The sequence below is a fragment of the Eleutherodactylus coqui genome, chromosome 5 (genome assembly GCF_035609145.1).
Source record: "Eleutherodactylus coqui strain aEleCoq1 chromosome 5, aEleCoq1.hap1, whole genome shotgun sequence".
In the NCBI taxonomy this organism is placed as follows: Eukaryota; Metazoa; Chordata; class Amphibia; order Anura; family Eleutherodactylidae; genus Eleutherodactylus; species Eleutherodactylus coqui.
Window position 1 is genome coordinate 27,624,785 of NC_089841.1, and position 24,251 is coordinate 27,649,035.

Below are 24,251 nucleotides of genomic sequence, written 5' to 3' on the forward strand. Positions count from 1 at the left end.
AAGTTCTTGAGACAGTTGGCGGAAGTCCCCAGCCTCTTCCCCCGGACCCCGGGAACTTTCGAATGGTTGGGCATCAGTGACGATAAACTCCTCTGGTGGGAGAGGAACCACAGCTGCCCAATCTGAGCAGGGGCCCGAGAACAGTTCCTGGGAGTGTTCCCGCTCCTGAGCATGTGTCATTGTAGTGGAGTGAGGAGGCTGGGAGGAAGGAGGAGCAGCAGACAGAGGATTCGGATTTGCAGCAGTGGACGGCGCAGAACTGTGGCTGGACGATAGGTTGCTCGAAGCACTTTCTGCCATCCAGGACAGGACCTGCTCACACTGCTCATTTTCTAATAAAGGTCTCCCGCGTGGACCCATTAATTGGGCGATGAATGTGGGGACGCCAGAAACGTGCCTCTCTCCTAATCGCGCAGCAGTCGGCTGCGACACACCTGGATCAGGAGCTCGGCCTGTGCCCACACCCTCACTTGGGCCTACGCGTCCTCGGCCACGTCCACGTCCACATCCTCTAGGCTTACCCCTACCCCTCAGCATGCTGTATTACCAGTGATTTGATTTCCCAGGCAGGAAATAAATTGGCGCAAGCCTGCAGGCCAAATATAATGTTTTCGCTTTTTTGCAAAGGGAAGACCCCACTGCGTGTATTCAATGAAAAACAAGAAGTTTAATATCTGTGGTGTGGCCCTCAAAAAGTGTCACACAAGTATAGTGTAGCAGAGTTATTAACTCTAGCAGAGCAGGTATTTGCCAGTCAGGAAAGACAATGGCGCTAGGCTGCAGTAAAGCGTAGCTGGTTGCGTCTGATTTTTGTACGTTGTACACGCAGCACACACGTACACACAGACCTTAGGACTGACACAGGCAGGCCAAATATAATTTCTTTTCCTTTTTAGCAAAGGGAAGACCCCACTGCGTGTATTCAATGAATAATGTATGTCTTCTGGCCCTGCCTACACAATTCTATCCCTGTAGTATTAATGCCGGGTGCAATGCTCTGCACAGCCGGTTTTGAGAAGAAAAAAAAATATGCAACACTGCTAACAGCAGCCTGGACAGTACTGCACACGGATAGAAGTGGCCCTAGAAAGGACCGTTGGGGTTCTTGAAGCCTACACTAACTCCTAACACTCTCCCTTGCCTAACCACCACTTCTGTCCCTATTGCTGGGCGCAATGCTCTGCAGATCCAATTTTGGACAAAAAAAAAAAAAAATACTGTGCTAACACAGTACTGCACACTAGTAGATGTGGCCCTAAGAAGGGCCGTTGGGGTTCTTGAAGCCTACACTCACTCCTAACGCTCTCCCTACAGCAGCACCAGCAGCAGCACTTTCCCTCAGCTAAGTCACAAGGCATGTGTGGCGAGCCGCGGGAGGGGCCGATTTTTATACTCGGGTGACATCTGATCGCCCCAGCCACTCACAGCAGGGGGGTGGTATAGGGCTTGAACGTCACAGGGGGAAGTTGTAATGCCTTCCCTGTCTTTCAATTGGCCAGAAAAGCGCGCTAACGTCTCAGAGAGGAAACTGAAAGTAACCAGAACATCGCGTGGTACTCGTTACGAGTAACGAGCATCCCGAACACCCTAATATTCGCACGAATATCAAGCTTGGACGAGTACGTTCGCTCATCTCTAGTAAGGACGACTGTCTGATCCAGGGAAGCGGGTGATTTATCCCAGTTGCTCAGGATAAAGTCTTGGAGAGTTCTACAATGCAATTGGGCCCAAGGGACTACCCCGATGCAAGATGTCATGAGGCCGATGACCCTCATGCCTCTCCTAAGGGAGACTTTGGTGGCTAGAGAAAGTGCCCGACACTCGTCCTGGATCGCTTTTTGCCTTTCTAGGGGAAGGAATGAACACTGGCGGTGTGAGTCCAGGATAACTCCTAGGAATCTTTTCTTTTGTTCGGGCAGAAGACTGGATTTAACAGAGTTGATGATCCAGCCTAGCGACTCGAACAGATGGAGTGTGAGGTTGACCTGGAACCGGAGTTCTGAAGCTGATCCTGCTATGATCAGGAAATCGTCGAGGTATGGGACAATCAACACCTTGTTAGTCCTTAGCGCCACCACCATCTCTACACACCAGTTTGGAGAACACCCGGGGTGCGGAGGAAATCCCGAACGGCAGGCACGTGAACTGGAAGTGAGAGACTGACCCCTCTATCACCAGGGCAAATCGCAGAAACTGCTGGGAATCTATGTGTATAGGGACATGGTAGTAGGCGTCCTTTAAGTCCACGGTGGCCATGACGCTATCTGGTGCGATTAAGGAGATTGCTGACCGCAGCGACTCCATTTTAAATCTTTGATATGAGATAGATTTATTCAGGAATCTCAGATTAATTATGGTTCTATAGGTTTTTTAACGAGAAACAAGGGGGAGTAACACCCCTTGAACCGTTCTTCTGTGGGAATCCGGGTGATGGCCCCTAGGGACAACAGCTCCTGCACCCCCAACTGGAGGGCCTGAGCAGACGAGGGTGACTGGCAGGGGGTGACCACGAACCTCCGGGGAGAAAGGGGAGGAGAATTCAATTTTATAGCCTTCCGAGACTAGGCGTAAGGCCCAGGAATTGGAGGTCACCTCACTCCATTTAAGGGCGAACCCCCTCAGCCTACCCCCTACTTGTAGGGTCCTGGAGGGTGGATTCTCACCCTTTCCACCTTTGGGATAGGACCAACGTCCGGTTTTCCCTTTCCCCTTGTATGTTCTGGAGGGAACAAAGGGAGGAGGGTAGGAGGAGGAAGGCCGCTTGAAGGTTTTGTCCGATGGTAGTCCCTGACTCTTATCCGATGCCTTCTCTAGGAGTGTATCCAAGGAAGGCCCAAAGATTCTGTGTCCTTGGAAGGGCAGGGAACAGAGCCTGTTCTTCGAAGCGTTATCCCCTGTCCAGACCTTAACCCAGACGGCCCTCCTGGCTGTGTTCGAGAGGGCTGCTGAACGGGCCCCGAACCTCACCGACTCCCTAGAGGCGTCTGCCAGAAAGCTGGTTGCCTGTTGGAGGAGGGGAAGGCAGTTGGAGATGTCTTCCCTAGAGCCCCTCTGACAAATCAGCGTCTGAAGTTGGTCCAACCAGACTGTCATAGATCTCACCACAGATGTGGCCGTGATGTTGGCTTTAACGGTCAGGGCCGCAGCCTCCCAGGCCTTTTTCATCACAGAATCCACTCTGGTATCTAGTGGATCCCGCAGTTGGGAAATGTCCTCAAAGGGGAGGGCGGCTTTCTTTGAGACCCTGGCAACCGCCAGATCCACCTTAGGGACGGTTTCCAGCAACTCGATATCTTCTGGTATGAAGACCATCCGATCCTTAAATTCTTTGGACAGGAAGAATTTTTGGTCTGCCTGCTTCCACTCTGTCAGGATCAGCTGTTTTAAGATATCGTTAACCGGGAACGACGGTTTGGGCTGCGGTAGGAGCCCCCTGAACAGGCTGTCCTGAAAGGATGGCTGCTGCGGCACCTCTTCCTCCACCTGCATGGTGCGTCAGACCGCGGTTAACAGCTGACCCAGGTCCGCCGATGAAAAGAAGTACTTTCTTGCATCCTCCATAGGCGGCATGGATTCTGAGGGAGAATCTTCTAGGAGTCCTTCCTCAGAGTCTGACTCTTCCATTCGTGACCGCCTCACCCTTTTCGTGGGTGGCGGAAGAGAAAAAGATGAGAGAGAGGCTTCAATCTCCTCGCGGATCATGGATCGGATGTCCGACATGCCAGAGGAGCCCTCTTCACGGACTACTTTCTCCGTACAGTCCGCACATAGTGGCTTGGTGTGGCCTTCTTCTAGCCGCCGCAAGCAAACTGGACATTTTCGCACTCGCTTTTTGGCCTCTCTAACCTTTTGCGCATCTTTGTCCTAAAAGACGGAGACAGCAAAAGGAACTTCCAGCACTATACTTGTTTTCCCCTTCCTCCCCCCGGTACAAGACCCACAGGAGGTCTACTCACCAGCAGGCTGCTCTCAGTGTCCTCTCTGGCTGACATCTTCAGTAAGGTGCAGACAGGAGACATGCAGGGGAATCCAGCCTTTAAATTTTAGAATTTGGCGCCGACACGCCCCTTTTAAGAGAGGCCCCCCCCCCACGTGACGCGGCCACGCTGACGTCACGCCGCCGGACCCGGGGGATACGCCGCATACACAGGGATGCCGCCGACCAGGAGACACACATGGAGCCGCTGCCGCGCGCACACCGACCGGACCCGCACCCGAGCGCTGCCGACCAGGAGACACACATGGAGTCGCTGCCGCTCTCACGCCGACCGGCCCGAGCGCCCCTATCAACGCTGGCATACCTCTGTCTGATGTGCTGGATCCCCGCTGGAGACGCCGGCGTTCCGAGCCCTCAGGTACCGGGGCTGCTTCTGCCAGTACGACTACCCCTCTGGGCAGTGTACTGGGGGAGGATTTCCACGATGGGAAATAGTGCTGGGTAGATCCTGCGGGTGAGGGTCCCCTCGTAGGGTCTCACCCGCGCAAGCCCTGCCATCCCGAACAGAGAGTCGTCCCCCCACGGGCGGACAGTCTTCTTCTCTTGTTCACCTCCAGCATACACCTGGAGGCTCCGCTTGGACTGTCCTGTAGGGACAGGAAGACACTGGTGAGCCGGTGGTGGGAGTTACCTTTTGTGTTTTTTCCGCTTCCTGTCCCAACAGGTGTCCAGCGGACAACCTCCAGGTGTATGCTGTCAGGATGACGAGGGGAAAACCAGAATTTGCTTGTAAGTCCCGATTCTGCAGTTTTTGGTTTTTCTTCTGCACCGACAATCACTTAGTGTTTAAGTGAGCTGCAAACCAAGTGACTTCGATGAGTGAGCGATTCTCACTCACTCGCTCTGTCAGGATCCGTGTTTACATGGGCTGACAGTCATCCGTAATGGCTCTTTTCAGTGATTACTCTAGCGTCTGTCAGCCTGTGTAAAAGCACCCTTAGATGATGATTACATTTTGCTACATGACTTGCTATTTGTATAGAAATGTTATAAAAGATCAGCATCATTTATAAGGTTTGTAGTATTAAAGAATAATCAGCTTTACTCTCTGCAGATGACGGTACCTGGAGCTCAGAGGGAGATCTGATATCTGCAGATACTAAAGCAGAGGATTGTGGTATCACACAAGATACATATGAAGAACCTGCCATTATCCCAGATATCCCCACAGCCCATCACAGCCAAAATACATCATCTGATCCTCTTATACAGGTCCCATCTTCTGATCCATCACACACTGATAAAGGTCACAGAAAGGGAGAACATCAAGAAACCCATACAGGAGAGAAGCCGTATTCATGTAAAAAATGTGTAGAACGTTTCCGAGTTAAATCACATCTACTTACACATCAGAGAAGTCACACAGGAGAGAAGCCGTTTTCTTGTTCAGAATGTGGAAAATGTTTTACATCGAAATCAGGCCTTGTTACACATCAGAGAATTCACACAGGAAAGAAGCTGTTTTCTTGTTCAGAATGTGGGAAATGTTTTACACAGAAAGCAACCCTTGTTGATCATCAGAGAATTCACACAGGAGAGAAGCCATTTTCTTGTTCAGACTGTGGGAAATGTTTTACACAGAAAGCAAGCCTTTTTACACATCAGAGAATTCACACAGGAGAGAAGCCGTTTTCTTGTTCAGAATGTGGGAAATGTTTTGCAGTGAAATCAAACCTTGTTGATCATCAGAAAAGTCACACAGGAGAGAAGCCGTTTTCTTGTTCAGAATGTGGGAAATGTTTTGCACTGCAATCAAACGTTGTTGATCATCAGAGAATTCACACAGGAGAGAAACCTTTTTCCTGTTCAGAATGTGGGAAATGTTTTGCACAGAAAGTACACCTTTTTACACATCAGAGAATTCACACAGGATAGAAGCCGTTTTCTTGTTCAGAATGTGGGAAATGTTTTGCACTGAAATCAAACGTTGTTGATCATCAGAGAATTCACACAGGAGAGAAACCTTTTTCCTGTTCAGAATGTGGGAAATGTTTTGCACAGAAAGTACACCTTTTTACACATCAGAGAATTCACACAGGAGAGAAACCATTTTCCTGTTCAGATTGTGGGAAATGTTTTACACAGAAAGCAAAGCTAATTCGGCATCAGAAAATTCACACAGGTAAAAAGTAAAGTGACATGTCATACACAAGAAAAAGGAAGCAATTTAGGGCACTAAGTGATGAGTAAGAAATGTATGTAATTACTGATAATTATGTGTTATCCAGAAACAAATAGCATCCAGATAACCCACCTTTATATCAGCCGTGTACATAGAATATTTCACACTGATACATATAACTGCGTCTCTAAACTGGTTTCTAACTGTTGATAAAAGTTTACTTGTATAACTTACATGTTTGTATTTGGGCCGATCTTTCTTCTTCCTTTAGATGATGTTTCCTCAGAACTGATGGAGATGAGGGAGAGCTGGTACCCATTATGTGTATAAGTAGTGAGGGGGGAATCACTGCAGATCCCGGACTTTGTGGAATTTGTTAGGACATTTTTTTGTTTTGAGAATGATCCTTTCATAGATGATAACTATAAGAACCGTATTCCACCACTGAGCCCAGCAAGGGCGTCTCCCCTCCATCTCATCGCTATAGGGTCATATACTAGGAAGAGTCGCACACAGTAATATACAGCTGTGATCACATGGGAAAGGTTCTACAACTTCAGTGTAACATATCAGACTTTATTTATACAGGACTCCAAAACTTGGGGCGCAAGCAAGCCACCTACACGTTTCACACTCAGGTGAGCTCTTAACAGAATGCAAGAGAGCCAAGAGTTTTATACATAAGTGATAACTTGGGAAATCTGCTGCGACATAATAGTCCATATTGGGGTCAAACATTTACAAATCCGGTAGATACTGCCAACAGAAATACATAAGATCTTACTTAGACTTCAAGCCTAACAAAACCCGGACACACATCTCCGTAATCTAGTAAGACTCATGTAGGAAAGGTTTTCTGCGCCAATCACCTACCTGAGAGAGAGGATTAACCCCTTCAATGGCTATAATGTATGAAGAAGTATAATCTTATGTATTTGTACTGACAATATCTGCCCGATCTGAGATTTACATTTTCAAGTTCTGCGCTGATTGAATGTAATTGTTTGCAAGGAGGTCAAGAGGGGTGTCCTTAAGAGCATCGGGAAGGGGGGAGTGGAGACACCTGGGGGTGAGTGGGTTGGGGATGATGTAGTATCTCCCCCAAGGAGAGCACCCAGAAGGCTTTGTTTTACAGACTTTTTAAAACCTCATACATAATTTAAGGGAATGCTTCCATCCAATAGGTGGGACTGCAGAGATATTGTTCAATTTTCCTTGTTTGCAGGTCTGAAGTAGAAATTCACATTCCTTGTTACTGGACTAATTATTTACTGTTATGGTTATCTCCCCATGTTCTTTATCTAAATGCTATTTATCTAAACCTGCCTGTGCCCTCTCATCCTCTGCCATGTTCCTGCCCTCCCATGTGATCATGTGTATTTAGAAAATACAGCTATAGATTTGTTCCATTATAAGCCTGAGGAAGGGCCCCGCACAGGTCCAAAAAAATCACTTCAACATCATATATTTTTGTTAGCCATTGAAAGCTATCATATCTACAAGATTACTTGATTTCTGTAACTGAGAACAATCACATGTTTGCACCCTGATATGGACTATTGTGCCATACTATCTCTTCAAAGTTACAACTTGTATAGATAGATGTATAAAGGCATTCCCTATATCCTTAGTTTTGTGATCAGGCTTTACAGGTAACACATTTCCACCGCCACAGCGGTCTCAGTCACATCTGACATACCATTGCTTGAACACACATTTAAAACGTTCTTTTAAAAACAGCTGATAGCCCTTATACATTACGCTCACTAGGGATCCTCCCTCCTCCCAGCTAACCTTATAAATGCTGGAGGATATTTCAGAGATCTTACACAGTATATTCATCTATCAATCATTAGCTACTTTCAGTATATACATATGACCAATGATATCCTTGTATGCAGACATTATTCATAAAAAAAACGAAAAAAAAAACAATTTTTATAAAGAGGGTATAAAATACTCACAAGCAGATACAGTTTAAACAAGTTCCACATATATAATACTAGCTGATGTACCCGGCTTCGCCCGAGTTAATTTGGTACTGGTGTTTATCTGGTTTTCACACGGAAAATCTTATGAAGTCGTGGTTACTTTAGAGATACCGGAAAAACATATGTTCACCATTTTGCATAGTTCTCTGCGTTACCCAGGAAACACCACGGGAGGTAACCATGCGACGTTTCCTTTATGTAAAATGACATTAGGAAGTGAGAGAATTAGATTCTGTACGTAAAATTTGGACGCTAATTCTTTTGCACTTAGAATTGAATAATCGAGTTGGGACCCATTAGCTTTATCTATTTATGACATACTCAATACCCGTTCCAAATTTCATGTTTCTATGACACCAAGAACTGAGAGAATTAGATTCCATACGTAAAATTTGGACGCTAATTCTTTTGCGCATAGAACTGAATAATCGAGTTTGGACCCATTAGCTTTTCCTATTTATGACATAATCAATGCTCATGCCAATTTTCACGTTTCTATGACACCGGAAAGTGTGAAAATTACATTCCGTACATAAAATTTGGACGCTAATTCTTTTGCGAATAGAATTGGATAATCGAGTTGGGACCCATTAGCTTTTCCTATTTATGATATAATCAATGTTCGTGCCAAATTTCACGTTTCTATGACACCGGAAAGTGTGAAAATTACATTCCGTACATAAAATTAGGACGCTAGTTCTTTTGCGCATAGAATTGAATAATCGAGTTGGGACCCATTAGCTTTTCCTATTAATCACATAATCAATGCTCATGCCAATTTTCGAGTTTCTATGACATCGGGAATGAGAGAATTAGATTTCGTATGTAAAATGTGGACGCTTATTCTTTTGCGCTTAGAATTGAACAATCGAGTTGGGACCCATTAGCTTTTCCTATTTATGACATAATCAATGCCCGTTCCAAATTTCATGTTTCTATGACACCAAGAACTGAGAGAATTAGATTCCGTACGTAAAATTTGGACGCCAATTCTTTTGCGCTTAGAATTGGATAATCGAGTTGGGACCCATTAGCTTTTCCTATTTATGATATAATCAATGCTCGTGCCAAATTTCACATTTCTATGACACTGGAAAGTGAGAAAATTACATTCTGTACGTAAAATTTGGATGCTAATTCTTTTGCGCATAGAATTGCATAATCGAGTTGGGACCCATTAGCTTTTCATATTTATGACACAATCAATGCTTGTGCCAAATGTCATGTTTCTATGACATTGGGAAGTGAGAGATTTAGATTATGTACGTAAAATTTGGACGCTAATTCTTTTGCGCATATAATTGAATAATCGAGTTGGGACCAATTAACTTTTCCTATTTATGACATAATCAATGTTTGTGCCAAATTTCCCGTTTCTATGACACCAGAAAGTGAAGAAATTACATTCCGCACGTAAAATTTGGACGCTAATTCTTTTGCGCATAGAATTGCATAATCGAGTTGGGACCCATTAGCTTTTCATATTTATGACACAATCAATGCTTGTGCCAAATGTCATGTTTCTATGACATTGGGAAGTGAGAGATTTAGATTATGTACGTAAAATTTGGACGCTAATTCTTTTGCGCATAGAATTGAATAATCAAGTTGGGACCCATTAGCTTTTCCTATTTTATGACATAATCAATGTTCGTGCCAAATTTCCCGTTTCTATGACACCGGAAAGTGAAGAAATTACATTCCGCACGTAAAATTTGGACGCTAATTCTTTTGCGCATAGAATTGAATAATGGAGTTGGGACCCATTAGCTTTTCCTATTTATGACATAATCAATGCTCGTGCCAAATTTCCTATTTCTATGACACCGGAAAGTGAAAGAATTACATTCCGCACATAAAATTTCGACGCCAATTCTTTTGCGCTAGAATTGAATAATCGCGTTGGGACCCATTAGCTTTTCCTATTTCTGACATAATCAATGCTCACGCCAAATTTCACGTTTCTATGACACCGGAAAGTGAGAAAATTAGATTCCGTACGTAAAATTTGGCCGCCAATTCTTTTGCGCATAGAATTGAATAATCGAGTTGGGACCCATTAACTTTTCCTATTAATCACATAATCAATGCTCATGCCAATTTTCGAGTTTCTATGACATCGGGAATGAGAGAATTAGATTTCGTATGTAAAATGTGGACGCTTATTCTTTTGCGCTTAGAATTGAACAATCGAGGTGGGACCTATTAGCTTTTCCTATTTTGGAGATAATCTATTCATGTTTCTACGACATCGGGAAGTTGTCGAACTGTTGGCGAGTCAGTCAGTGAGTCAGTCAGTGAGTGAGTCAGTGAGGGCTTTCGTCTTTATATATATACTAGCTGATATACCCGGCTTCGCCCGAGTTAATTTGGTACTGGTGTTTATCTGGTGTTCACACGGAAAAGCTTATGAAGTTGTGGGTTACTTTAGACATACTGAGGAAAAAACATATATTCACCATTTTGCATAGTTCTCTGCGTTACCCAGGAAATACCACTGGGAGGCAACCATGCGACGTTTCCTTTATAAAATGACATTAGGAAGTGAGAGAATTAGATTCTGTACGTAAAATTTGGACGCTAATTCTTTTGCACTTAGAATTGAATAATGGAGTTGGGACCCATTAGCTTTTCCTATTTATCACATACTCAATGCCCGTTCCAAATTTCATGTTTCTATGACACCAAGAACTGAGAGAATTAGATTCCGTACGTAAAATTTGGACGCTAATTCTTTTGCGCATAGAACTGAATAATCGAGTTTGGACCCATTAGCTTTTCCTATTTATGACATAATCAATGCTCGTGCCAAATTTCCCGTTTCTATGACATCGGAAAGTGAAAGAATTACAGTCCGCACGTAAAATTTCGACGCCAATTCTTTTGTGCTAGAATTGAATAATCGCGTTGGGATCCATTAGCTTTTCCTATTTATGACATAATCAATGCTCATGCCAAATTTCACGTTTCTATGACACCGGAAAGTGAGAAAATTAAATTCCGTACATAAAATTTGGACGCTAATTCTTTTGCGCATAGAATTGGATAATCGAGTTGGGACCCATTAGCTTTTCCTATTTATGATATAATCAATGCTCATGCCAATTTTCGAGTTTCTATGACATCGGGAATGAGAGAATTAGATTTCGTATGTAAAATGTGGACGCTTATTCTTTTGCGCTTAGAATTGAATAATCGAGTTGGGACCGATCAGCTTTTCCTATTTATGACATAATCAATGCTTATGGCAAATTTCATGTTTCTATGACACCGGAAAGTGAAAAAATTACATTCCGTACGTAAAATTTGGACGCTAATTCTTTTGCACTAGAATTGAATAATGGAGTTGGGACCCATTAGCTTTTCCTATTTATGACATAATCAATGCTCGTGCCAAATTTCATGTTTCTATGACATTGGGAAGTGAGAGATTTAGATTATGTACGTAAAATTTGGACGCTAATTCTTTTGCGCATAGAATTGAATAATGGAGTTGGGAGCCGTTAGCTTTTCCTATTTATGACATAATCAATGTTCGTGCCAAATTTCCCGTTTCTATGACACCAGAAAGTGAGAAAATTACATTCCGCACGTAAAATTTGGACGCTAATTCTTTTGCGCATAGAATTGAATAATGGAGTTGGGACCTATTAGCTTTTCCTATTTATGACATAATCAATGCTCGTGCCAAATTTCCCATTTCTATGACACCGGAAAGTGAAAAAATTACATTCCGTACGTAAAATTTCGACGCAAATTCTTTTGCGCTAGAATTGAATACTCACGTTGGGACCCATTAGCTTTTCCTATTTATGACATAATCAATGCTCATGCCAAATTTCCCGTTTCTATGACACCGGAAAGTGAGAAAATTACATTCCGCACGTAAAATTTGGACGCTAATTCTTTTGCGCAAAGAATTGAATAATAGAGTTGGGACCCATTAGCTTTTCCTATTTATGACATAATCAATGCTCGTGCCAAATTTCCCGTTTCTATGACACCAGAAAGTGAAAAAATTACATTCCGCATGTAAAATTTTGACGCCAATTCTTTTGCGTATAGAATTGAATAATCGAGTTGGGACCCATTAACTTTTCCTATTTATGACATAATCAATGCTCGTGCCAAATTTCAAGTTTCTATGACACCGGAAAGTGAGAAAATTAGATTCCATACGTAAAATTTGGCCGCCAATTCTTTTGCGCATAGAATTGAATAATCGAGTTGGGACCCATTAACTTTTCCTATTTATGACATAATCAATGCTCGTGCCAAATTTCAAGTTTCTATGACACCGGAAAGTGAGAAAATTAGATTCCGTACGTAAAATTTGGACGCTAATTCTTTTGCACTAGAATTGAATAATCGAGTTGGGACCCAATTACTTTTCCTATTCTGGAGATAATCTATGCTTGCGCCAAAATTCATGTTTCTACGATATCGGGAAGTTGGAGAACTTTTGGCGACTCAGTCAGTCAGTCAGTCAGTCAGTCAGTCAGTGAGGGCTTTCAGCTTTATATATATACTAGCTGATATACCCGGCTTCGCCCGAGTTAATTTGGTACTGGTGTTTATCTGGTGTTCACACAGAAAATCTTATGAAGTCGTGGTTACTTTAGAGATACTGAGGAAAAAACATATGTTCACCATTTTGCATAGCTCTGTGCGTTACCCCGGAAATACCACAGGAAGGCAACCATGCGACGTTTCCTTTATATAAAATGACATCAGGAAGTGAGAGAATTAGATTACATACGTAAAATTTGGACACATTCTTTTGCGCTTAGAATTGAATAATCGAGTTGGGACCCATTAGCTTTTCCTATTTCTGACATAATCAATGCTCGTGCCAAATTTCCCGTTTCTATGACACCGGAAAGTGAAAAAATTACATTCCGTACTTAAAATTTCGACGCCAATTCTTTTGCGCTAGAATTGAATAATCGAGTTGGGACCTACGAACTTTTCCTATTTATGACATAATCAATGCTCGTGCCAAATTTCCCGTTTCTATGACACCGGAAAGTGAAAAAATTACATTCCGTACGTAAAATTTCGACGCCAATTCTTTTGCGCTAGAATTGAATAATCGAGTTGGGACCTATTAGCTTTTCCTATGTATGACATAATCAATGCTCGTGCCAAATTTCCCGTTTCTATGACACCGGAAAGTGAAAAAATTACATTCCGCACGTAAAATTTGGACGCTAATTCTTTTGCGCTAGAATTGAATAATCGAGTTGCGACCCATTAGCTTTTCCTATTTATGACATAATCAATGCTCGTGCCAAATTTCATGTTTCTATGACACCGGAAAGTGAAAAAATTACATTCTGCACGTAAAATTTTGACGCCAATTCTTTTGCGCTAGAATTGAATAATCGAGTTGGGACTCATTAGCTTTTCCTATTTATGACATAATCAATGCTCGTGCCAAATTTCCCGTTTCTATGACACCGGAAAGTGAAAAAATTACATTCCGTACGTAAAACTTGGACGCCAATTCTTTTGCGCTAGAATTGAATAATGGAGTTGGGACCCATTAGCTTTTCTTATTTATGACATAATCAATGCTCGTACCAAATTTCCTGCTTCTATGACACTGGAAAGGGAAGAAATTACATTCCGCACGTAAAATTTTGACGCCAATTCTTTTGCGCATAGAATTGAATAATCGAGTTGGGACCTTTGCAGTTTTCCTATTTATGACATAATCAATGCTCGTGCCAAATTTCCCGTTTCTATGACACCGGAAAGTGAGAAAATTACATTCCGTACGTAAAATTTGGACGCTAATTGTTTTGCGCATAGAATTGAATAATCAAGTTGGGACCCATTAACTTTTCCTATTTATGACATAATCAATGCCCGTGCCAAATTTTAAGTTTCTATGACATTGGGAAGTGACAGATTTAGATTATGTACGTAAAATTTCGACGCCAATTCTTTTGCGCTAGAATTGAATAATCGAGTTGGGACCCAATTACTTTTCCTATTTGGGAGATAATCTATGCTCGTGCCAAAATTCATGTTTCTACGATATCGGGAAGTTGGAGAACTTTTGGCGAGTCAGTCAGTGAGTCAGTGAGGGCTTTCAGCTTTATATATATAGATATACTAGCTGATATACCCGGCTTCGCCCGAGTTAATTTGGTACTGGTGTTTATCTGGTGTTCACACGGAAAATCTTATGAAGTCGTGGTTACTTTAGAGATACCGGAAAAACATATGTTCACCATTTTGCATAGTTCTCTGCGTTACCCCGGAAATACCACAGGAAGGCAACCATGCGACGTTTCCTTTATATAAAATGACATTAGGAAGTGAGAGAATTAGATTACGTACATAAAATTTGGATGCTAATTCTTTTGCACTAGAATTGAACAATCAAGTTGGGACCCACTAGCTTTTCTTATTTATGACATAATCAACGCTTGTGCCAAATTTCACGTTTCTATGACACCGGAAAGTGAAAAAATTACATTCCGTACGTAAAATTTGGACGCTAATTCTTTTGCGCATAGAATTGAATAATGGAGTTGGGACCCATTAGCTTTTCTTATTTATGACATAATCAATGCTCATGCCAAATTTCCTGTTTCTATGACACCGGAAAGGGAAGAAATTACATTCCGCACGTAAAAGTTTGACGCCAATTTTTTTGCGCATAGAATTGAATAATCGAGTTGGGACCCATTAGCTTTTCCTATTTATGACATAATCAATGCTCGTGCCAAATTTCCCGTTTCTATGACACCGGAAAGTGAGAAAATTAGATTCCGTACGTAGAATTTGCACGCTAATTCTTTTGCGCATAGAATTGAATAATCGAGTTGGGACATATTAACTTTTCCTATTTATGATATAATCAATGCCCGTGCCAAATTTTAAGTTTCTATGACATTGGGAAGTGACAGATTTAGATTATGTACTAAAAATTTCGACGCCAATTCTTTTGCGCTAGAATTGAATAATCGAGTTGGGACCCAATTACTTTTCCTATTTTGGAGATAATCTATGCTTCTGCCAAAATTCATGTTTCTACGATATCGGGAAGTTGGAGAACTTTTGGCGAGTCAGTCAGTCAGTGAGTGAGTCAGTCAGTCAGTGAGTCAGTCAGTCAGTGAGTGAGTCAGTCAGTCAGTGAGTCAGTCAGTCAGTCAGTCAGTCAGTCAGTCAGTCAGTCAGTCAGTCAGTCAGTGAGGGCTTTCGTCTTTATATATATATATAGATTTACTTATTGATTTTTTTTATTTCCAATTAGAATATGACTGACAGATTCTGTCAGGAGGAGAAAGTTTCTGCAAAGCAGAGAATCTCCTCAGAATTCTCCTTGACACAATTGTCCCATATGAAAATCACAGAAGCATCTTCATTTGTTTTTTGAGCAAAGCCGCAATGAAAACGCAGCTCACAGCTATTTTATTGGTCCTGCAAATTATTTCCAATTGTAACCCCTGCCATGCAGGCTAATATTTGTGCAACCTCTAGTTTCATGCTTAAATTAAATGACAGTATGTGCTTATTATTACATTAAGACATAAATTGTTTTGTGCATGTATTTGTTCATTGCTAATTGGCACCTGCAAGGTTAACTATTGAATTGTTGTGGTCTACAACTATATATAGATAAGCTGTAGACTATGACATTTTACACATACAGCCCACAATCACCTGTATTTAGTTCTACACCTGAGGCCTTACAATCTAATGCTGAAACCAAGTCTCTATTCAACTCTTTGGATAAAGAAAAGAACTAAAAACATGGAGAGACATGCATGCAGTCACTAAGTATAGCAAGTTGACGATGATCCGCAAGGGGTTACACATAAGAAAAACCTACAACCGTGTTCTGGACAGAATTTACAGAGAAATGGAATAATATCTTGTCGGAATGTTCCTTAAAGGGGTTGTCCCGCAGCAGCAAGTGGGTCTATACACTTCTGTATGGCCATATTAATGCACTTTGTAATGTACATTGTGCATTAATTATGAGCCATACAGAAGTTATAAGAAGTTTTTCACTTACCTGTTCCGTTGCTAGCGTCCTCGTTTCTATGGAGCCGACTAATTTTCGGCGTCTAGTGGCCAAATTAGTCGCGCTTGCGCAGTCCGGGTCTTCTTCTGTTCTCAATGGGGCCGCTCGTGCAGGATGCCGGCTCCGTGTAGCTCCGCCCCGTCACGTGCCGATTCCAGCCAATCAGGAGGCTGGAATCGGCAATGGAACGCACAGAAGCCCTGCGGTCCACCGAGGGTGAAGATCCCGGCGGCCATCTTCACCAGGTAAGTAAGAAGTCGGCGGGGAGCGGCGATTCGTGTAAGTACTGTACCGTTTTTTTTTTAACCTATGCATCGGGTTTGTCTCGTGCCGAACAGGGGGGGGGGGGGTTAAAAAAAAAAACCCGTTTCGGCGTGGGACAACCCCTTTAAGGCTTCTGGAGCTGATTATGAAATATGAACAATACAAGCTTCAAGAACTAAAAATGAACATTGGAGGAACTGAGAAATCACTTATAGAAACAGTCAGTCTGACTGAATATGAAAATATGCAGATAAGCATCAAGGTAAATCGATTTAAACTGGAGGAATCCATCATGCTGATAAAGAAACACAAATTTGAGAGGGACCAAACAGATTACAACAGAGGAGAATTCTACAAATGGAAAGGTAACACCCGTCACAGGAAACCGGAATCGATTTTGAAAGATAAAGGGCAGAACAACAAGTCATGAACAAGAGTAACCTTCTCCTCGTCTGATTTTATGGAATGGGATACAAATTATAAATGGTGAAGCCGTAACCAATCAAGCTCAGAAGATTCCACCATCAGAAATGAAAACAAACCAAGAACATCAAAAAACGGGTTAGAAGAGCTAGAAAGAAAAAGGAGATACCCGAGTCGGTGGGGAGGAAATGAATAATAACATAGGACTTCTAACCCCTGTTGTTACATCTGAAGAACAACTATAGGTTCTAAATAAAGGACTACATTTTGTACCGGGTGAAGATTTTGAATTATTTCCAACCTTTACCGATCTGAATCGGTTCGTCAGAGCCCTTGTAGTTACAAAAAAACATTTCTTTGAAGCCAATATGGATAATGAAAATGTTAATTCTAGAGGGATTAGCAAAACACAATGAATACCAAAGAAAACATTTTGCTGAAGTAATGGTACTACTAGATCTTCAGGATTTGGAAAGAGAGAGTGCAAGTACAGAAATAGAGAATAAAAAAGAGAAACTAAGCATGAATACAGTTAGGGCCAGAAATATTTGGACAGTAACACAATTTTCGCGAGTTGGGCTCTGCATGCCACCGCATTGGATTTGAAATGAAACCTTTACAACAGAATTCAAGTGCAGATTGTAACGTTTAATTTAAAGGGTTGAGCAAAAATATCTGATAGAAAATGTAGGAATTGTACACATTTCTTTACAAACACTCCACATTTTAGGAGCTCAAAAGTAATTGGACAAATAAACATAACCCAAACAAAATATTTTTTTTTCAATATTTTGTTGCGAATCCTTTGGAGGCAATCACTGCCTTAAGTCTGGAACCCATGGACATCACCAAACGCTGGGTTTCCTCCTTCTTAATGCTTTGACAGGCCTTTACAGCCGCAGCCTTCAGGTCTTGCTTGTTTGTGGGTCTTTCCGTCTGAAGTCTGGATTTGAGCAAGTGAAATGCATGCTCAATTGGGTTAAGATCTGGTGATTGACTTGGCCATTGCAGAATGTTCCACTTTTTTGCACTCATGAACTCCTGGGTAGCTTTGGCTGTATGCTTGGGGTCATTGTCCATCTGTACTGTGAAGCGCCGTCCGATCAACTTTGCAGCATTTGGCTGAATCTGGGCTGAAAGTATATCCCGGTACACTTCAGAATTCATCCGGCTACTCTTGTCTGCTGTTATGTCATCAGTAAACACAAGTGACCCAGTGCCATTGAAAGCCATGCATGCCCATGCCATCACGTTGACTCCACCATGTTTTACAGAGGATGTGGTGTGCCTTGGATCATGTGCCGTTCCCTTTCTTCTCCAAACTTTTTTCTTCCCATCATTCTGGTACAGGTTGATCTTTGTCTCATCTGTCCACAGAATACTTTTCCAGAACTGGGCTGGCTTCTTGAGGCGTTTTTCGGCAAATTTAACTCTGGCCTGTCTATTTTTGGAATTGATGAATGGTTTGCATCTAGATGTGAACCCTTTGTATTTACTTTCATGGAGTCTTCTCTTTACTGTTGACTTAGAGACAGATACACCTACTTCCCTGATAGTGTTCTGGACTTCAGTTGATGTTGTGAACGGGTTCTTCTTCACCAAAGAAAGTATGCGGCGATCATCCACCACCGTTGTCTTCCGTGGACGCCCAGGCCTTTTTGAGTTCCCAAGCTCACCAGTGAATTCCTTTTTTCTCAGAATGTACCCGACTGTTGATTTTGCTACTCCAAGCATGTCTGCTATCTCTCTGATGGATTGTTTCTTTTTTTTCAGCCTCAGGATATTCAGCTTCACCTCAATTGAGAGTTCCTTTGACCGCATGTTGTCTGGTCACAGCAACAGCTTCCAAATCCAAAACCACACACCTGGAATCAACCCCAGACCTTTTAACTACTTAATTGATTACAGGTTAACGAGGGAGACGCCTTCTGAGTTAATTGCAGCCCTTAGAGTCCATTGTCCAATTACTTTTGATCCCTTGAAAAAGAGGAGGCTATGCATTACAGAGCTATGATTCCTAAACCCTTTCTCCTATTTGGATGTGGAAACTCTCATATTGCAGCTGGGAGTGTGCACTTTCAGCCCATATTATATATATAATTGTATTTCTGAACATGTTTTTGTAAACAGCTAAAATAACAAAACTTGTGTCACTGTCCAAATATTTCTGGCCCTAACTGTATATGGAACTGTTCTTTCTACCCTATGTCAGCAAGAATGAAATGTGTGGAGGACTTCCAGCAAATGATGGAAACAGAATTAAAAGAATTACAAAAACAGTTACATAAAGTGAAGTCAAATTACAGAAATCTATCAAAAAACAATACGAAATGCTGAAAATCCTAAAGGCTAATGAAAATATAATTCTAAAGAAGTTGGATTAGGGTGCCTACCCACTAGCGGTTTTTTTCACTGCGAAATTCGCAGGTTTTTTTTCTGCAGGGGGTCTATGGGACTTGTAATGTAAAAATCGTGATCGCGCAAAATCGCGATATCGCGATTTTAGCTTTGCATGTCCCATAGCCCAAACACCCCTGCAGAAAAAAAAAACGCTGCGAATTTCACAGTAAAAAAAACGCTAGTGGGCTACATTATATCCAAATCTTATACATAAAATGCTGGACAATGATCAACTCTAATGAAAGGCTCAAAGAAGATTCAACACAAGAATGCATGGAGAAACTACATACCTTTTGGAAGAAGGTCAATGCCCTGGAAGCTCTAACAAATAAGGAAGCTACTCTCCTACACCCAGAGCACCCAATAACTATGTTATGTTTTATGGATTACCCAAAATCTATGAAAACATTTTTCCTCCACCTATGCGTCCGATTGTTGCAGGCATTGGGTCTCCTTGTAAGCACTTAACACCTTAGTGACGGCCCTATAGTCTTTTTACATCCTGCTGTTGCAAGACGTGTATAGAGGGATATAGCGCTGCTATCTCCCTCCATACAGTGCGGGCATCAGCTGTTATTACAGCTGACAACCGCGGGCAATAGCTGCAATCGGCCGTTCGGCCAATTGCGACTATTAACCCTTTAAATGCTGCTGTCAATTCTGACAGCGGCATTTAAATCCCCCGAACGATGTTCAGGGGTCCTGAACCCCCCCTCCCCCCTCCCCGCGCGGTGAGATCGGGGGAGCTATGCAGATGTCATGGCAGCTGGGGGCCTTCTGAAAGGGTGACTTCATAGACTGCCTGTCAAAAAAGCAGTATGACGTAATGCTATAGCATTACGTCATACTGCAGGAGTGATCAAAGCATCGCTGGTTGGTTCTTCTAGGAGGACTAAAAGAAAGTGTAAAAATAAGATCAATAAAGTTTTGGTAATTATTTAAAAAAAAGTAATAAAACTTCAAAAGAAAAAACCCTTTTGCCATATTTGCAATAAAAAAACAAAATAATAAACCAAAAATGTGTTTGGTATTGCTGCATCCGTAAAAGTCCAATCTATCAAAGTAACATATTATTTACCCCGCACGGTGAACGTGGTCCAAAAGAAAAACAAAGAACGCCCGAAATGCAGTTTTTTTTGTCACCCTATCTCCGGGAAAAAATGTAATAAAAAGCGATCAAAAAGTCAATTGTATGCGAAAATGGTGCCAATGGAAATGACAGGATGTACCGCACAAAATGAGCCCTAACTTAACTATGTCCCCATAAATAAAAAAGTTATTGTGCGCAGAAAATGGACACAGAATACAATTTTTAAAAATTAAATATCTTTAAAAAAAATACAATTAGTACAGCAAAAAAAAAACTATATAAGTTTGGTACTGACCCATAGAATAAAGTTATCAGGCCGTTTTTTGTTAGTTTGTGCGCTGTAGAAACAGGACGCACCGAAAGATGGTGGAATGTCTTTTTTTTTTCCATTTTTCTCCGCTTAGAATTTTTAAAAAGTTTTTCAGTACATTGTATGGTACAATAAATAGTGCCATTCAAAAATACAACTCATCCCACAAAAAACAAACCCTCATTCAGTGACGTCGATGGATAAACAAAGGAACTACGATTTTTTAAAAGGGAGTAGGAAAAAACATAAATGGAAAAATGCAAAAAAGCTCCGTCACTAAGGGGTTAAGTGTCTGGGTAGACCATGCTCTGCAACCTGTGGTACGTAGAACACCAGGACACCTTATTGACTGTAAGTGTGTCATACAGCAGTGTAATGGTTTCACATGGGAAAAGGAATATGAATGGCTTGCATGTGATGTTGTGGATCTGTATTCTTGCATACCACTAGAGATGAGCGAGCACACTCGTCCGAGCATTAGGGTACTCGAGCCGAACAACACGCGGTACTTGAGTCAATTGCATTTCCTTCCCTGCATGTTTAGTGCCATTTTCTAGCCAATAGACATGCGGGGAAGGCATTACCACTTCCTGCTGTGACGTGCCAGCCCTCTTCCCCCCACAGTAGTGAGTGGCTGGACTGGTCAGATGCCCGTCAAGTACTTAAACTGGTCCCGCCTGGGGCACGCTACAGGCGCATGCTAGCTGGGGTTAGGCTACTTCTTATACAGGGATAGTGTTAGCATAGGATCCTGTCTTCAAGAACCCCAACAGTCCTTCTTAGGGCTATTCCTTATAGTGTGCATCACTGTTGTGGCTGGCTGGGAGCAGTAGTGCACCAATTTTTTTTTCCAAGCATCTCGGGCTGTGCAGGCCATTTCAGCTATACTGCTCTATGTCTGCAGTGCCGTAGGCAGAGTTGAGGCAAAGAGCTGCTTATATAGGGCAAGTGTTAGCGTAGGATCCTGTCTTCAAGAACCCCAACGGTCCTTTTTAGGGCTACATCTGACCGTGTGCATTATAGTTGTGGCTGACTGGGAGTAGTAGTGCATCAATTTTTGTATTACGCATCTAGGCCTGTTCCCAGCCTTTCAGTAATAGCGAGCTCAGCCTGCAGTGCCGTACAACCAGCTCGCACCATGAAACTGCACTCTAAAATTTCCTAGCCTACTGCAAATGACTTCAGTTATATCGTTCTGTGTCTGCAGTGCATTAGACAGAGGTCTCACTGCTAAACAGTACTGTAATATTACCGGGGCCACTGCAAAGTATATTCAGGTATCAGCGCAAGACAGCGGGTTAATTTTTTCAAGTCACAGCATAGAGCCTCCGCTATCTACAAGTCTCTGTGTGCGGTGAATTAAGCCACAGTTGTCAGTGCTGTACAGGGGGATAATTTATTTGGGCCCTGCTCTATTCTTAATCCACCATGATGAAGAGTAGGGGTAAGGGTCAAAGACGCGGACGTGCAAGTGAAGGTGTGGGCACAGGCCGAGTTCCTGGTCGCAGTAAATCACAGCCGACTGCTGCAAGGATTAGGAGAGGCAAGTTTCTGGGCTCCCCAGCTTCATATCACAATTTATGGGTCCGCGTGGTAGACCTTGTTACAAACAGAGCAGTGCGAGCAGGTTCTGTCATAGATGGTAAAAAACGCCTCTAGCAATGTATCGACCACCCAGTCTTCTACGCAGTCCACTACTCCTGGCCTAGGGACTGCAACTCTGAATCCTCTGGCTGCTGTTCCTCCTTCCTCCCAGCCTCCTTACTCCGTGAAAATGAGATATTCTGAGGAGGCAGACTCCCAGGAACTGTTCTCGGGTCCCTGCCATGAGTGGGGAAGAAACGATTTCTCTCTCACCTGAGGAGTTTGTCGTGACAGATGCCCAACCTTTGGAAAGTTCCCGGGGTCCGGGTGATGAGGCTGGGGACTTCCGGCAACTGTCTCAAGAGCTTTTTGTGGATGAGGATGATGAGACACAGTTGTCTGTCAGTGAGGTACTAGTAAGGGCAGTAAGTCCGAGGGAGGAGCACACAGAGGATTCAGGGGAAGAGCAGCTGGACGATGAGGTGACTGACCCCACCTGGTTTGCTAAGCCTACTGAGGACAGGGCTTCAGAGGGGGAGGCAAGTGCAGCAGCAGGACAGGTTGGAAGAGGCAGTGAAGTGGCCAGGGGTAGAGGCAGGGCCAGAGTGAAGAATCCCCCAACTGTTTCCCAAAGCAGCCCCTCGCGGCAAGCCTCCGTGCAGAGGGCTAGGTGTTCAAAGTGTGGATGTTTTTTAGTGAGCGCGCGGACGACCAATGAACAGTGGTGTGCAACATGGTTTGAGGGGTTCACCTATACTTTTGCTACAGAAATGTTACTGGGGTCCGCCTATACTATTGCTACAGAAATGTTACATGGGTCTGCCTATACTTTTGCTACAGAAATGTTACATGGGTCTGCCTATAGTTTTGCTACAGAAATGTTACATGGGTCTGCCTATAGTTTTGCTACAGAAATGTTACTTGGGTCCGCCTATGCCCTAGCCCTTTTGTCAGTAATTCTACCTCTTTCCTCTTTAATAAATGGTTAGAGATGTTGAAGATACCATATGTTTTAGCTTGATCAAGCTCTATTAATTCTTCATCTGCAGAATGTTCCTGTGAAGCAGTTAGAGAGGCATATAAAGGATTGCTATGTATTGTGTTATATGCTTGAAAAAGGCCCTTTTGTATGGGCTGAAACGCGTTGCAAATAAACTAAGGAGAAACTTTCCATATAGAGGATCTGTCTATCCCGGGAAGCGCTTGGATCATTTTTTCTTTTATCACCGGATTGTACTATATTTGGGTCCCCTGTCACTGGGTGGACACAAGGATCTGAGAAGCTCTCCGATTGAGGATTGGGAGGAAGAACTATCTATATTACAGGCGCTCCTGGACCTGGAGATACTAGTGAGGCCCCCGCACTGTGGGACCTCACTTAGTACCGGGTAAGTCCAAACCCTTTCATCCTTTTTTTATTTCCGACCATTTATGTCTGTAGGAGAGCTATTCTGATCTCAGTTCATTCACCTATCCTTTCCATGAGGTGTGAGGAATAAAATAATTAAATGTGCCTGCCAGTGTACAAGTCTGTTATTATGGCTTTATTGGTCAATCAAACTGCACAGGAAACAGAAGCCGTCCTGGAGGCTGTGAGACAACTGGAAGACGTAGGAGAATGGGGTGCCAAGCAATCTTCTACCAGGAGATGGGGAACAGAGTACTGGTGATAAGGCTGAGGTTACTAGAAAATAAATGTTTGCTGCATTATTGAAAGATGAGGCCATGAGAGGCACAATAGATGGTATGAGCAGAGGAGACATATGGAGGGTATACCAGAAAAGGGGACTTAATAAGAAACAAGGGTCCCAAAATCAAAAGGTAATGATTAACCCCTTAATGACATGGCCTATTTTGGCGTTGAGGACCAAGCAATTTTTTGGTATTTTTCCATCTCCATTTTTCAAAAGCCATAACTTTTTTATTTTTCCGTCGACCTGGCCGTATAAGGGCTTGTTTTTTGCGTGGCGAGCTGTAGTTTTTATCGGTGCCACTTTTGGGTACATAGACTATATCGTAAAATTATTTA

At 42.7% G+C, this 24,251-nt stretch overlaps 1 protein-coding gene and 1 pseudogene across 1 annotated transcript in view; both read left to right on the forward strand.

Moving 5' to 3' along the window:
- LOC136629165 (zinc finger protein OZF-like) overlaps nucleotides 1–6,352 on the forward strand; it is a 35,081-nt pseudogene extending 28,729 nt beyond the window's left edge.
- LOC136629122 (zinc finger protein 135-like) overlaps nucleotides 1–24,251 on the forward strand; it is a 489,576-nt gene that overhangs the window by 213,107 nt on the left and 252,218 nt on the right. The gene's annotated exons all lie outside the window — the stretch shown is intronic.